This window comes from Pinus tabuliformis, chromosome 2_2, assembly GCF_031772625.1.
Source record: "Pinus tabuliformis cultivar Carrire ecotype Pingquan chromosome 2_2, CPIR1, whole genome shotgun sequence".
Lineage (NCBI taxonomy): Eukaryota > Viridiplantae > Streptophyta > Pinopsida > Pinales > Pinaceae > Pinus > Pinus tabuliformis.
This window is the reverse complement of record NC_142300.1, coordinates 272,628,458-272,643,496: the sequence shown is the minus strand read 5'-3', so window position 1 is coordinate 272,643,496 and position 15,039 is coordinate 272,628,458. Positions and strand designations below refer to the sequence as shown.

Genomic DNA, 15,039 nt, shown 5'->3' with positions numbered 1-15,039 from the left:
AGATACATTAAGCACACATCTTCTGAAAAATATGTTTTGGCAACTAAATTCTGGTAATGCATCTGGATTACAATGGCTGTATAAAAATCTCTCACTTCTGGCATGTATAAAGACATCCCTGCAATAAAAATTAGCAGAGATTTTCTTCAACAACATGGATAGATGACCAGTGATTATCAAAATATCTGTGATCTTTTCTTGTAATTCTGAATAGAGCTCCTTTATGTCTTAACCTTAAGGTAACTGCAGGCTTATGAAATCACATGACAAATTGTTCAAGAAGGTGAAATCAGAGTATGCTGAAGCCCTAAATCTATAAATCAAAGATTCTCCTAAATTTGATGCAAATAATTTCTGAACCACATCTTTACCTAAGACTATTGTATACATTGAAAGTTGAAACATTCAATTAAAATAATCCCTTCCTGAAGACCCTGGCTTGGTCATCTTTCTTCTAGAATGTGCTTGTAGCAGATACACAAAATTCAACTGTACCCCCTTATCATCTACATAGAATACAAAATTCATGTGAATAATGGTTGTAACTTAGCAACAAATTTGCTGAATCTTCCTGGTATAATTAGGTACCTTTTCTGCCAGTAAGGTGGTCTTTGTGACCAAAATGGACTATACTTGGATCCCACCATGTCCATAATGCATTCTGAACTTAATCAACTAGCCAATGGCATTTTTTTTTGAGAAATGCGTCTTACATTAACATAGGTATATCGGACACTGTGGATCTCATCCTGCCAGTTATGACAAAATTACTGTCATAACTGACTTCATTCTCACAAACATACTTGCCTTTTAGCTGCCTAATAGTGAATAAAACAATGACTCCGATGCATTGCTAAATTTCTGAAAAGAAGAAAACACAAGGTATCTGGATTCATCAAATAGTGCAGTCCCCCAGCTTCTCTCCCTTGAGATAACGCTGAATGCTGATCCTAATCATCAAGCCAACAGTCCCAAAATGTATGCTTTATTGTCTTCGGTTTGCTATAAACTAAAAAAAAGTCACCTGTGAGCCCATTTTTCACCAAGCTGGCCTGGGTGGGCATCCATGCATAGATTACCAACCAAGCGAAGCTTCTTTCTTTGAGAGAAAGCTGAATGGAAAATACACCATGCAGTATATGAATTGGCCTATCCTCTGGGTCAGAAGTGGTAGAAATTGTAACTAGGTTCAGTTTTCATAATGATCTTTGTACTCATATCATTGTATATTTTATGTAAAAGAAAAAGAAGAAAAATAATTTTATTATTATTATTATTATTTTATTAGATAAGTATGTTCTTCATGCTTCTCGGATTTGTTTAGTCAAAGAGTCAAAGTCCCGTTTGGACCTATTGTAAAGAAAAGGGAAAAATAAATTTTAAATATGTAATTTGGGCCAAAAACCCCTCTTAGATGCCAAGTCGGCCCTGCCCTAGAAGACAAATCTATTCACACCCCCCTGGACAGTATAAATAGAGGATGATTTGAGCTCATTTGGACACACACAATTCACTCAATTGGTTCTGAAATTTGGCAGCAGGAGGAGGGCCAGAAATCTGAAGTTGAAGAACGGTTTGTGGAAGTTCTGCCTCATCATATCTCTTGTTGAAGATTTGTTTCTGGTCTCTTTCTGTTGATAGATTTGCTGTGCAGAAGAAGGGTTTGACTTGGCATCTAGAAGGTTGCTCATTGGTCTTGGATATCTCACTTTGATCTGATTCTATAAGAAAAGAGTTTTTTTGGGTTTTCCCCTTTGAGGGCTTTTGCCCTAGCTTGGAGCCTATACCTTGTGTTTCTTGTATAGTGTGATCTTCATGTTTTTACATTTGATAATTGTTTAATGAGGAAGAACATAATTAAATTAATAAGAAGCCAACAAATTTCACAAACAGTTATCAAAAAAAGAGAAATCTAATTTAAGTTACAAGCCCCCTGATTTCTCAACATGGTATCGGAGCTAAGGTTTGAAGGAGGCCTGAAGATCACACTTTGTTGGTATGTGGATCAGATCTCTCTATGAATTTTTGGACAATTTTCAGTAGCTTCTGTCTCTGCGGATTAGACAAATTTTGGGCATATAAGTAACGTAAAAATAAAAACCCTGATCTCAGTAATAATGCGAAGGCGAATCTCTTGGCTTCATATGGATCATATTCATTTTTTCTGTGCGCAAATATACCCAAACTCTATGGCATGCTATACTCTTTGATGGTTCGAATTTTAAAAGAGGTTTATAATAGTTTGCAATAGCAGTGACATCAAAATCTTACATGTCTGTGGCACATATTTACTATTATTACACAATGGCTCAATCGTAGTCTCTGAAGCTCGCAGTGGTTAATTCTAGAAGGTTTCGAAACTCGCTTCTTTCAAGTGGCTCATATCTGGTGGTTCGTGTACTACTCACTACTTTGTATATAAACTGATATCGTGACTACGAGGAATAACATGCATACATAACAATGATCTTTGTAATTTGAAGTAGTGGCATTGCATCAAATTTTGGTGGCATAATTAGACTCGTATTCCTCTGAAATGGTCCACAGTATAGTGATGTGACTCATTTTTGAAATTTCAAAGGATCGTAATTCTCTATGACAGTTCAAATTACTGTGACAGAGGCGTGGACCTTGTGATTTGCATTCTCATAAACCCTGTGACGTGGTTCATTTCTGTGGGTCGTTGTATGTCAAAAGTTCGCACCTATGTTGCATGGGTTCGCGAACCGGGGGTGGGGTTTGCGGACCCATCTCGGGTTCCCGTTCCCAAGAACTGGGTTTGGGTGCGGGTACTTCGAAAACGAACCCAAAAGAACCAGGTTCTCGACAACCAAAATTTGGGATTGTCTAATTGGGTGCGCCAAACTCCAATAACGGGTGCGTGGAACCCCAAAATCGGGGACGTTAGGGTCTGTGTGTAGTGAAATATAGTTTTTTTAATTAAAAATTTAAACTGAAATATTGAATGCCTTGTATGATGTATGTATTGCATGTTACATCTTCAGTTTGATGTTCTCTCTACTGAGGTTTTGTTCTGGTAACTTGGTATACCAAATGAATGCATCCCCTTCACACAAGAAATTAAACGATCAACTATATTCAAAATTAAAACACATCTTTTTTTTATCAAAAAAATTCAATGGAAAATCTAGCGAGAATAATGATTTATGGATATGAATATGAGATAACAATGCAAAAAGCCTTGCTTTTTCTGTTTGGTGTTTATGCAAAGTGTTTTGCTACGTCAAAACATATCCATTTTATCATTGGAGACATCATCATTTTTATTTAATGGTTTATTTATTTATTTATTTTGGGAAATTTACAACTCATAATTGGATACATGACTACATTACACTACATAAAATTTAATAGGGAGTATTGTTGTTTTTATTTTGACATTAGAATCACTTTAATGAAAGAAATTGCCAAGTGAACACGTTTTCTAGAGGGCTTGCACATACGTTGATAATTAGATTCAACTTGGGATTAATAAAATAATGTGAATTTAAGTAAATATATAAAGTAATTCATAACAATGAAGAGTGATCCGATCCTTGTTAGCTTACAACTACACGTTGTAATGCACTTTTTTAATACATAATAGGTTTTATATACCTTTTTTTTAATACATGGTAGGTTTTATATACCCTAGTAAATAAAATTTCAATGTGAATGTTGAATGTTCAATGATGTGCATGTTTAAATCTTTAAAGTTTAAAACACAAATACTTTATTTTTCTTGTTTAAAGTTGGAAAATATACAAATTCATATATATTATAATTTATAAAATATACATATATACCCTCGACTTTTATTTTATATTTGTATATCGGTCCTCTACGACTACTTTTATCTTGGATGCCTTATCTCATCCTCAAAGAGCATCCTCCATTCTATCTTTCCAAGTGAAGACCAAAATGAGGTGTCTATTTCTTCCTCTCAATTAGGGAGGACATACCTATTCCAATAAAGGAATGTACTCATTCCTACAAAAAACAATGAACCTAAGCTCTGTCTTTGGCTTAGGAATTTCCAAGTTTCTTCCAAGTAAGAAACTTGTTTCCAGGCTCCCTCTTAATTAGGGACCTACAACAGCTCCTTAGGTGGAGATGATGGGACAACCAACTGTTTGAAGAAATCCTTCCTTCGATGTCATGAATTTCTTTATAATAGATTCTTCATCTTTTGGGACTTCTTCGTAGGGCACAATCCATCCATCACTTTCATCCATGAGTATATCATGTCATTATTCCTTTCATCAGAAAGTGATCCATCAGTGTACATCTAGCCTTGCTTCATGTCATGCTGCCTTCTTCATGCCATGTTTACTTAAGGATGTTTCATCCTACTACATGTGCATCGGTGGTGGAAGATATCCGTAGATCTTCCTGTAGAAATTTCTCATTTCCCACTCCGGTTTTCAGTTTCTCCTTATTTCTACCATATAGTTAAATGCCCTTTCCCATAACCATACATTTAACAAGCTGGAAAAAATAAATTTGCTGAAATCACAAATTTTGGAAATTTTACAGAATGCTGGAAATTGCAGAAATAAAAATCAGCAGTAATGAACAGCCATTAAAACACATTTAAACACTGAGATTTTTGGTCAATGTGACCCTGAAAAAACCCCCTACAACTCTCGGGGAAAACCAGTTTGAGAGCTCTTCTTTATTTATGGAAAATGCCTTTTTACAATAAGAGAAATATTCAACAAAAATCAGCAAGCAAACTTTTACAACTTATCTCAGCCTTGCTGAAACTCAGCCTTGCTGAAACTCCGCCTTGCTGAAACTCCGCCCTGCTGAAACTCCGCTGTACAGACTTGCTGAAACTCAGCCCTGCTGAAACTCCGCTGCTGAAACTCCGCCTTGCTGAAACTTCGCTGCTGAAACTCCGCAGCTCACTGTCCAGAAATCTCCCTTGCTCTCTTGCTCTCATTCTTTCAATCTGCTCATGAAAGAATTAATGACCTTTTCCTCCTTTAATCTAACCCCAAGTGACTTTTGGGTGATCCCTAAATCCAATGGCTGAAATAGATTGAAATCTAAGGCTGAGATTAAATGCTCATTTAAATCTCACTTTTTATTTTTTAATTCACCCCACTTTAATAAAGACTCTCTTAGTCATTTATTTCCAAAGTCACTTTTCCTTTCTAATTTTTCATTGACTTTATAAAAGTCACTTTAAAATTAGACTTAGTAACTTTATCACTTAAAGTCACTTTTAAATTAGATTTAACTTTATAAAATTATAAAGTCACTTTAGGAGAAAAATTAAATTCTTTTTGACACTTTTCCCTAGGCCAAAGATCAAAGCCTAAGGGAACCACCTGTCCTCCGGTACCAAATTTCAACACTCCCTTTTACCGAGGAAGGTGTTCCTCACCACGCCCATCTTGTCTCTGAAGTAGACATGCTTGCCCCGTGGTAAGGCTTTGGTAAGAATATCTGCAACCTGCTCATCAGTGGAAATATACTCAAGCTTCACAACTCCCTTCTGGATATAGTCTCTGATGAAATGATATCTGATCCCGATATGCTTTGACCTGTCATGAAATACTGGATTCTCACTGAAGGTCTCAAGGCTGAAGGTCTCAATGGCTGACCAAATAAGCCAAACAACATCTTGTGAAGCCAGATAGCCTCACAACTAGCTAGACTGGCTACCATATACTCTGCTTCCACTGAACTCAGTGCTATTGACTGCCGCTTCCGGCTGAACCATGACACTACTACTGAACCCAACCCAAAACAACACCCTGAAGTGCTCTTCCTATCAGAAGCACAACTTGCCCAATCAGAATCAGTGTATCTTGCCAATCTCACTCCATCTCCCTGCCTGTAGTCCAGACCATAATCCACTGTCCCCTGCAAGTACCGAAAAATGTGTTTTGCAACCACCCAGTGAACCTTCCTAGGCTCACACATAAACTGACTCATCGTGTTGAGTGCAAAACAGATATCTGGTCTAGTGTTGACCAAATACATCAAGGAACCAATCAGCTGCCTGTACAATGTGGGATCCACCAACTCGGAATCCGAAGCATGAAGCTTCTTCCAGTTGGTGATCATCGGTGTCGACATGGGTCTACAATCCTCCATGTGGAATCTGATAAGGATGTCCACAATATACTTCCCCTGCCCCAGGAAGAAATGCCCCTCCTCTTGCCACACCTCCAAGCCCAAAAAGTAATGCATCATGCCGATGCCCTTCATCTTAAACTCCATTGCAAGATCTCTCTTGCAGTGCTCTATGAGTCTCTCTGCACCTGTAATGACCAAGTCATCCACATACAACACCAGAATGAGAGGCTCCTCACCAATCACAATAAAGTAATGGTTCGGGTTTGCCTCACTCTTTGTGAAACCCATCCCCTGCAAATATGTATCTATCCTGGAGTACCAAGCTTTGGGAGCTTGCTTCAGGCCATAAAGGGCCTTCTTTAGTCTGCACACATGGAACTCCTTCCCATGCACCTCAAAGCCCTGTGGCTACTCAATGTACACCTCCTCCTATATGAAGCCATTGAGAAATGCAGTCTTCACATCCATTTGGTGGATCTTCCAACCCATCTCTGCTGCTATCAATATAATGGAGCGGATCGAAGTATATCGAGCCACGGGAGTGAAGGTCCCCTCATAATCAACTCCCTCTACCTGGGAGAACCCTCTAGCCACAAACCTTGCTTTGAATTTCTCAATGCTGCCATCTGCAGCATGCTTTGCCTTGTAAAGCCATCTGGAAGTAACCACAGATTTTCCCTCAGGCCTTGGCACCACCTCCCAAACATCATTCTTCATGATAGAAGAATACTCCTCCTGCATGGCCTCTCTCCAGACCTGCTGGCTAGCTGCCTCCTCATAGCTAGAAGGCTCAGAGTCAAGGATGCTGGTAACCATCGCCATATAGTTACAAAACCTCTCAGATGGTCTACTCTCTTTGACTGGCCTCTTCGGCTCAGCAACAGATGTGGCATCTCTCAAGGTGTCCTGAAGCCACTTGGGATTTCTCTTCCCTGAGCATGCTTCTCCCATAGGAGAATGAAACTCCTCCTCCTCATCACCATCAGGAGCCTGAACTCCTGACTGTTTGTCTGCTGTCCTCCTGCCTGCACCTGAACTTGTAGAAGCTGAGGTATTGTGTGAACTGTCCATCAGTGGACTCCCTAGTGAACTACTCTGTGAACTGCTCTGCATGCTACCCGGAGCACCACCCCTCTGGCTCGGTGAGCCACTGCTCACTGACAGACCTGACATCCTCATAGATGTACCTCCTGATCCTCCTGATCCCTGCCCACTAGATCCCTGCGACTGACTCAATTGCTACTGAGGGTCTGGCTGATCCAGATACTCTAACTCCCGTGACCTCTTAAAGGCCCTGTCCTCCTCGAACTTCATATCCCGTCTGACAACAACTCTCCTCTGTGCAGGAATGTAAGTCCGAAAGGCCTTTGAGGTCTCACTGTAGCCCACAAAGATATCCTTCTCTGCGGTGGGCTCTAGTTTGGTCCTCCGGAGTCATGTGCCCCAAGGCACGATGCGGACTCCTGTTCTGCAAGTAAACAGCTGTGTTGCAGGCCTCTGCCCACAAGAACAATGGCAACCCCTGATCATGTAACATGGCTTTGGCAGCCCCTATGATGGATTTGTTCTTCCTCTCTGCAACCCCGTTCTGCTGGGGGTTGTAAGGAACAGTGAACTCCTTCCTAATGCCTGCCTCCGCACAATAGTCAACAAACTCTCCAAGGGTGTACTCTCCTCCATTGTCCGACCTCAGGGACTTGATCTTTCGACCTGTCTGTGTCTCCACAAGAGCTCTGAACTCCTGAAACCACTTGAAGACCTCACTGTTGGTCTTCAAAAAATAAATCCAGGTGCTCCTGGAGTGATCATCAATGAATAAAACATAGTACTCATATCCACTCAAGGAAACATGAGACATCCGACTGCTCACATCGGAATGAATCAAATCAAGTATCCCAGTCGCTCTACTGTCACTGTTGGGAAAAGGGGATTTGGCAAACTTGCCCATCGCACAACCTGTGCAAGTATCAAAGTGATCAGTACTGAAATCTGGCACATCTGTAGTGATCTCCCGCAATGTCCTCAAGGCTCCATGATACATATGTCCCATCCTACGGTGCCAAATCTCACACAGCTCAGAACTGCTAGCTCTGCTATCGGTACTACTGCTCAATGCTAAAAGGGGCTAAAATGCAAAGTTGTACACCTTTGCATGGCGTACACCTATCACTCTAGCTGAATCAGCTGGAGTGCCCCTGGGATACATCAACACCTGTCCTCCCCTGAACAGTACCTCATATCCTCTGTCCTCCAAAGCTAAGATGGATATGAGGTTCTTCCTCATCCCTGGCACATAAAGAACATCTGACACTTTCAAGGGAGGTTTGGACTCCCTCTGAAATGTTAGTGTCCCCACCCCGACTGCTCTAACAACTCTGTCATCACCGAGTACTACCTCTATATCAGTGCCACTCTTTGAAAGCTCTGAGAAGTACTCAAGGACTCCTGTCATGTGACGTGAAGCCCCACTGTCCACATACCAGATACCTGAAGATGCTCCACTAATCGAGCGAAAAACATGCTCCCTTTGAACTTGTGTGGCAGGTGATCCTGCACTAAAGGACTCACACGTAGTGAACGCAAACTCCCAGTCAAAACGACCTGCAAAGTCCTCAATCTCTGCTGAAGCTGCCACGTCTTGGTTCTTCCCCTTCTTCTTCTTCTCTGGACACACAACTGCATAGTGTCCCATCTTTTGACAATTCCAACACTTCACCTTGGAATAGTCCTTCTGTGTGTTCCCCTGTTTACCTTTACCTTTGCCTTTGCCCCCACCACTGCATGTGGAAGCCTGCTTCTTCCCTTTGCCTTTCTTGCCTCCTGCCACCAGTGCTACATCCTCATCCTACTCAATTGGCTTGGCTGCCCCAAGCTGACCTTTCCTGATCTCTGTCTGAATGCAATCATCCCAAAACCTCTCCCATGTGGGAAGGGTCTCACGTGCACAAACCCCATCAACAAAGTTCAACCATGAACGGGGGAGGCCATTCACTGCAATCCGCACCAACTCAGTGGGTGGAATGGCCTCTCCAATCGCTGCCAACTCATCTCTCACATTAGTAATCTTTGTGAGATATCCAACTGCACTATCATTACCCACCTTAATGTTCTTCAGCTTCTCCTTCAGGACCATCTTCCGATTCTCATTGGTACTCTGGTAGAGATTGGACAATGCTGTCCACATCTCATGGGCATTGCTCTTTCCTCTCACATGAGGAATGCAATGGTCTTTGATTCTATCTAGAATTAGCCTCTTACCCTTGTTGTTCTTTTTATTATAAGCTGTCAACTGAGTAGCATCAGTAGGCACAACAACAGGGTTCTGTGTGGTATGCACCATGATATCCCAGACTTTTGCTTCCTCAAAGATACTCTGCATTCTCTCCTTCCAAACGCTGTAATTTGTATGCCCATCCAGCCTATCCTCCACCCTCAATCCCAATGACATCCTGCTGTCCTAAAAATGAAAAATAGCACTGCTTTAGTAAAGATAAAACTGTTGTTTATGAAAAAAATCAACTTGCTGGAATTTTCTGAGTGAAAAATCAGCAGCTGTAATTTTTCCTTTTGCTGTCCCAAACTGTCTTTCAGCACTCAAGCTCTGATACCTTGTAGAAATTTCTCATTTCCCACCCCGGTTTTCAGTTTCTCCTTATTTCTCCCATATAGTTAAATGCCCTTTCCCATAACCATACATTTAACAAGCTGGAAAAAATAAATTTGCTGAAAACACAAATTCTGGAAATTTTACAGAACGCTGGAAATTGCAGAAATAAAAATCAGCAGTAATAAACAGCCATTAAAACACATTTAAACACTGAGATTTTTGGTCAATGTGACCCTGGAAAAACCCCCTACAACTCTTGGGGAAAACCAGTTTGAGAGCTCTTCTTTATTTATGGAAAATGCCTTTTTACAGTGAGAGAAATATTCAACAAAAATCAGCAAGCAAACTTTTACAACTTATCTCAACCTTGCTGAAACTCAACCTTGGTGAAACTCCGCTGTACAGACTTGCTGAAACTCTGCCCTGCTGAAACTCCTCTGCTGAAACTCCGCTCTGTTGAAACTCCGCTGCTGAAACTCCGCAGCTCACTGTCCAGAAATCTCCCTTGCTCTCTTGCTCTCCTTCTCTCAATCTGCTCATGAAAGAATTAATGACCTTTTCCTCATTTTCCTCCTTTAATCTAACCCCAAGTGACTTTTGGGTGATCCAAGTGACTTTTGGGTGATCCCTAAATCCAATGGTTGAAATAGATTGAGATCTAACGCTGAGATTAAATGCTCATTTAAATCTCACTTTTTATTTTTTAATTCACCCCACTTTAATAAAGACCCACTTAGTCATTTATTTCCAAAGTCACTTTTCCTTTCTAATTTTTCATTGACTTTATAAAAATCACTTTAAAATTAGACTTAGTAACTTTATCACTTAAAGCCATTTTTAAATTAGATTTAACTTTATAAAATTATAAAGTCACTTTAGGAGAAAAATTAAATTCTTTTGGACACTTTTCCCTAGGCCAAAGATCAAAGCCTAAGGGAACCACCTGTCCTCCGGTACCAAATTTCAACACTTCCTTTGGCGGCCCTGCATAAACCCATCCAGATATTCAAAAATAAAGGAATGAACATTAAAATCAACATTACCTTTGTGATGGTCTTTCATCATGACATCTTCTAGTTTGCATCAACATCCTGCATACATATCGACACATCTCCCAAAGCTATATATATATATATATATATACACACATCTCCCAAAGATATATATATATATATATATATATATATATATATATACTGTCAAGGGTCTCTCCCTTTTTCAGACTTTATCAGGGTCTTCATATCTTCCATGGAGATATCGTAGTCAAGTTTTCTTGGTCTTTCAGATGTTGATTGCCTTTACCATGGTTGCATATTCCATGATCTCTTCCTTCCTTTTTTCACACATTGCATTCCCATGAGGTTCCAATCAGAGTTCCTCCATTGTGGTCAACCACCTCATACTTCATATGGGGACATATTATGTTGATTTCATCTAGTGAATGTGTGATCCATGTATTCCTACATCCCTTTGAGGGAGGGGATCCTTTCTTTTGATCATGCTTATCAAGATAGAACAGTGATCCATGTTACCTGCAACCATACAACATGACTTTATAATATCGAATACACGCATATATACCTCATTTACCTTTAGGTCATCTAGGCTTCTTTCAACAACTTCCTTGATTGAAAAGATGTATATATGTATATTTTATATATGTATATCAGAGAGTCATTTTAGTCTCTAGCCATCTGATTTCTAGCTATGAAATTGCTGCTGAAGCATTTGTGTAAACTATTGTCCCCTGAGAACTATTTTTTCTACAATAATGAAGACTTTGGGGTGCAACTTGAGGTGTACTCGTTGATTTGTGGTATGTACTGACTATGAGATTTGTATGTTGTGCTAATATATGATTATTTAGAGATAAATAAATAGCGTTTGCAGGTACTTCAGTCCTTGGTCTCCAAGTTCACAAACTGTGGGCAAGGATCATTTTCTTTGGATCCTGAATATTTATGTGGTGGATTGAATCTTCGCTAAGGCTATAATGTGCATGGGTTTTTTGAAGCGTTTCTAGCCATTTATGAAAGAAAAAAGCCATAAAATTTTTATTTCTCAAAAATTTAAATTTTCAAAACCCTTGTATATTTGTAGATTTTGTAAATAATTTTGTAGATTGTAAATTATTTTTGTTAACTTGGATTTTGGGGTTTTAAGAATTTTTGTATATATTTGGGGTTTGGGTGTTTTACTTTTATTTTTGCAGGTTGAATTAAAAGATCAAGCTGAAGTAGAGCTAGATCTAGGCCCTTGAGGGTAAGATCTAGTCTCTAGAAAATTTTGCAGGGCTACCCACTGAAAACTTGTAGCAAAATTCAGATCTAGAAGAGAAGAAAATTTTCTGAAGCAAGGGTTTCACTTTTCAAGCCTCCTGGGCTCAGATCCAACCCCTAGAGGGCCAACGCCCTCCTTCTCTTGGCCGATGTTATCCTTTTTTGCGCATGCGTCATCCTTTTCTGCCCTTTTAGGGTTTCAGAGGCCTCGACCTACCCTGCTAGGCCCAACATTAGGGCTTTAAGGCCTTAGAAGGCCTAGCTGTGGGCCCTAGGCCACACGATTTTCCTCCTTAGACTTTAACGTTTGCCCTCTGTGCTAGTCATGGCCTTTTAGGCCCTAAATTACCCTAAAAACCCCAACTTCTAGCCTTTGGTGCCTCTCTCCCTCCAACGTTGCCTCTTTTTGGACTTTTCCTTCTTCTTTGGCCCCTAATTTGTCATCCTAGCTTCCTTAACCTTCAACGCCAGCCTTGGTAGCCCTTGTGTTGGCCTTCCTTGGCCTATTTTGCCCTTGTTCCATCTCTGAAAAAATTTGAAGACTGATTCCTTGGTGGTTTTGTAGGAGAAATTTGCTCAAAAACTTGTGTTTTCAGTTGTAAGACCATTGGAGAAGTTTTGAGCTACTTGGGCAAGTTGATCTTCAAGGCCTTGGGCCTAGGGTTTGATCTCTAAACCCTCTTTTTTCTTCTGTTTTATTACAACAGTGTTAGCAGTGATATAATAAGCCTAAAATCACATTTAATTGGGTCAGAATTACTCAAAATTGCAAAATCTAAATTTTCCTAAATTTTGGCTGCCTGGACATTCAGGATCTAGCCTAGATTTGATTTTATGTTTGCTCAAATTTATTGCATAAATTACTGAATCAGATCTGCAATTTCTGAATCACACATCTAAAGAAGGCTCAAAAAATTGATTTTTTCAAGTTTGGTAAAATTTTCCTATTTTTGGGCATTTAGGGCATTGGTTGTAGTATCATTAGCTTGCTGATCTGTTAGTTTATTTACTACTGTAATAACTTGATTCAAATATGATATAACACTGAATATATCATCATAAAGTGGGTTAAGTACATAAATTTACATTTGCTAACCATTGGAAAATTTTATGCTTGAAATGTTGAGTAAATGTATGATCTAAAGTGATTTTCTTGCTGCTGTCCCAGAACTAATAATCGCTGAAGTGTTCTTGTTGATTTTGGAATCTAACATTTGTTAACTTGGCACTTAACACACTCAAGGCTCTCTAATCTCCTTGATGGTCTAAGTTGTTTGAGCATTGAGATCAAATTGGCATCATTGTGTTTGACTTCTAATTGAGGCATTATTGAGAAATCATATTCTTAAGAGGCTTTGATATCTTGGTTGTTTATCTTAAGCACTTAGCATCTTAAGTTTCATTGGTTATTTGACATTTTCTAAGCATCTTGCGGAATATTGTTGAATATTGTCACTTGTATCTTTAAACACCTGTCTTGACTTAAGATTGTTATGTAATCATTGTTAAGTATTCTGGTTATAAGATAGTTCACATTAAGTACTTATTTAACATAAACAAATCTTAACTCAAGATAATTTTCACTTATAATTATTGCACAAACATCCTAGGACTTAGCTTGCATTAAGAACTTACCTCCTAGCATAAGCTAGGTTGATAGACCTCCTAGGGAAACCCTTTTCCAATTAGCATGAGGGATTCAACTCTTCTTAGTGGTTAGCACAGTGAACTTGCAGTCGTCAGAGCCACAGTCTCTGCAGCGCTGGAGACATTGGGTGGGTGGAACATAGGGGTGGGGTATTGTTAATCAGACCATTGCGTGCTTTCCGTTGGATTCCATTTCACAACCTACTCTAAGGACTGTTTGTTGATTTTGGGTAGCATCGAATGTGCTCTAGCTCCAAAATTTTGTGGAGCATCTGAAATACATGAGATCTCCAAGACCTAGAAATCGTTTGGTGAAATTCCACCCGGTTTGTGTTTGATTAAAATAATTAATATTAATAATGGGGTTCCTAAGTCTAAACTTAGGAAAATAAAAATATTAATGGGTATTAATGAAAGTATGGGTGAGAAGCTTCTAAGAGACGAGGATAAGTCTAATTTAATCTTAGCCATTGATTAGGGACTTAATCTCAGTCATTGATTCATCAATGGGAAAAGTATAAGGGGAGGCTTGAGGGTCAGTTGGAGATACACCAAGTTGATCAGTCAGTTCGAATTTTCTGGGGTGTGGTTTGCTGAGAAAATCGAACAAGTAATCTGAGTTGCAGTGAGAGGGGCAGAAGCAGAGATTTGGATCAGAGAGGCAGTTCGGAGCTAAAGAGTATGCAGCAGAGAGGCAGCCTGAGCATCAGAGAGGCAACACAGAGGCCTACACAACCTAGGAGGGGCTCACGCAGAGCTAATGTAGTCCAAAGGGGCTCTTGCAGTGGCAGTGCAGAGTATTCGTTAGTAGTCTGATATTTTGTTGGAGAAGCGAGGTTCTGAGCTGGGAGGGTTGAACAACAGTATTCATCCAGCAAATCGATCCAGTAGAAGGGGTGACACAGTCTTCTAGAGGCAAGACACTGGCCCACGCAGTGATTGCATAGGGACTTCATAGTGTTTGCCGGGAGGAGCTAGATTGCTCATTGGATCAACTGTGACTTGAGGAACGAGGTAAACCCTCGTATGTATTTCTTGCTACTGTGATTTCTCTAAAAGGTTAGCCAGTGTGAGAGGAAACCCATTGTACTCAGCTTCTGTTTGCTTAATAATACAAACCCTCTATTTGCTGCATCGGTTTTCCCGCATTGGGTTTTTACGGGGACGTGTTGTCCAAAAATAACGGTGTCCCTTGTGTGTTTGTCTCATCTATTGTTTCAGTTTATGATTTGTATGCCAGTGTAGTCCGCAATAGTGTTTTTCATCACTGTTTATAAATTAAATAACATGTTGAGTGAACTAACAAGTAGGAGATGCTAAACCAGTGACTGTAGTAGGATTTCTATTTGTAAAGATTCAAAAATTTTCACACCTAGGACTTAGCTTGCATAAGCTAGGTTGATAGACTTCTAGGGA

The 15,039-nt window shown here is 39.8% G+C and overlaps 1 protein-coding gene across 1 annotated transcript in view; it reads left to right on the top strand.

The window, feature by feature from the left end:
* Nucleotides 1-15,039, top strand: part of LOC149192354 (uncharacterized) — a 257,294-nt gene that overhangs the window by 113,122 nt on the left and 129,133 nt on the right. The window lies entirely within an intron of this gene.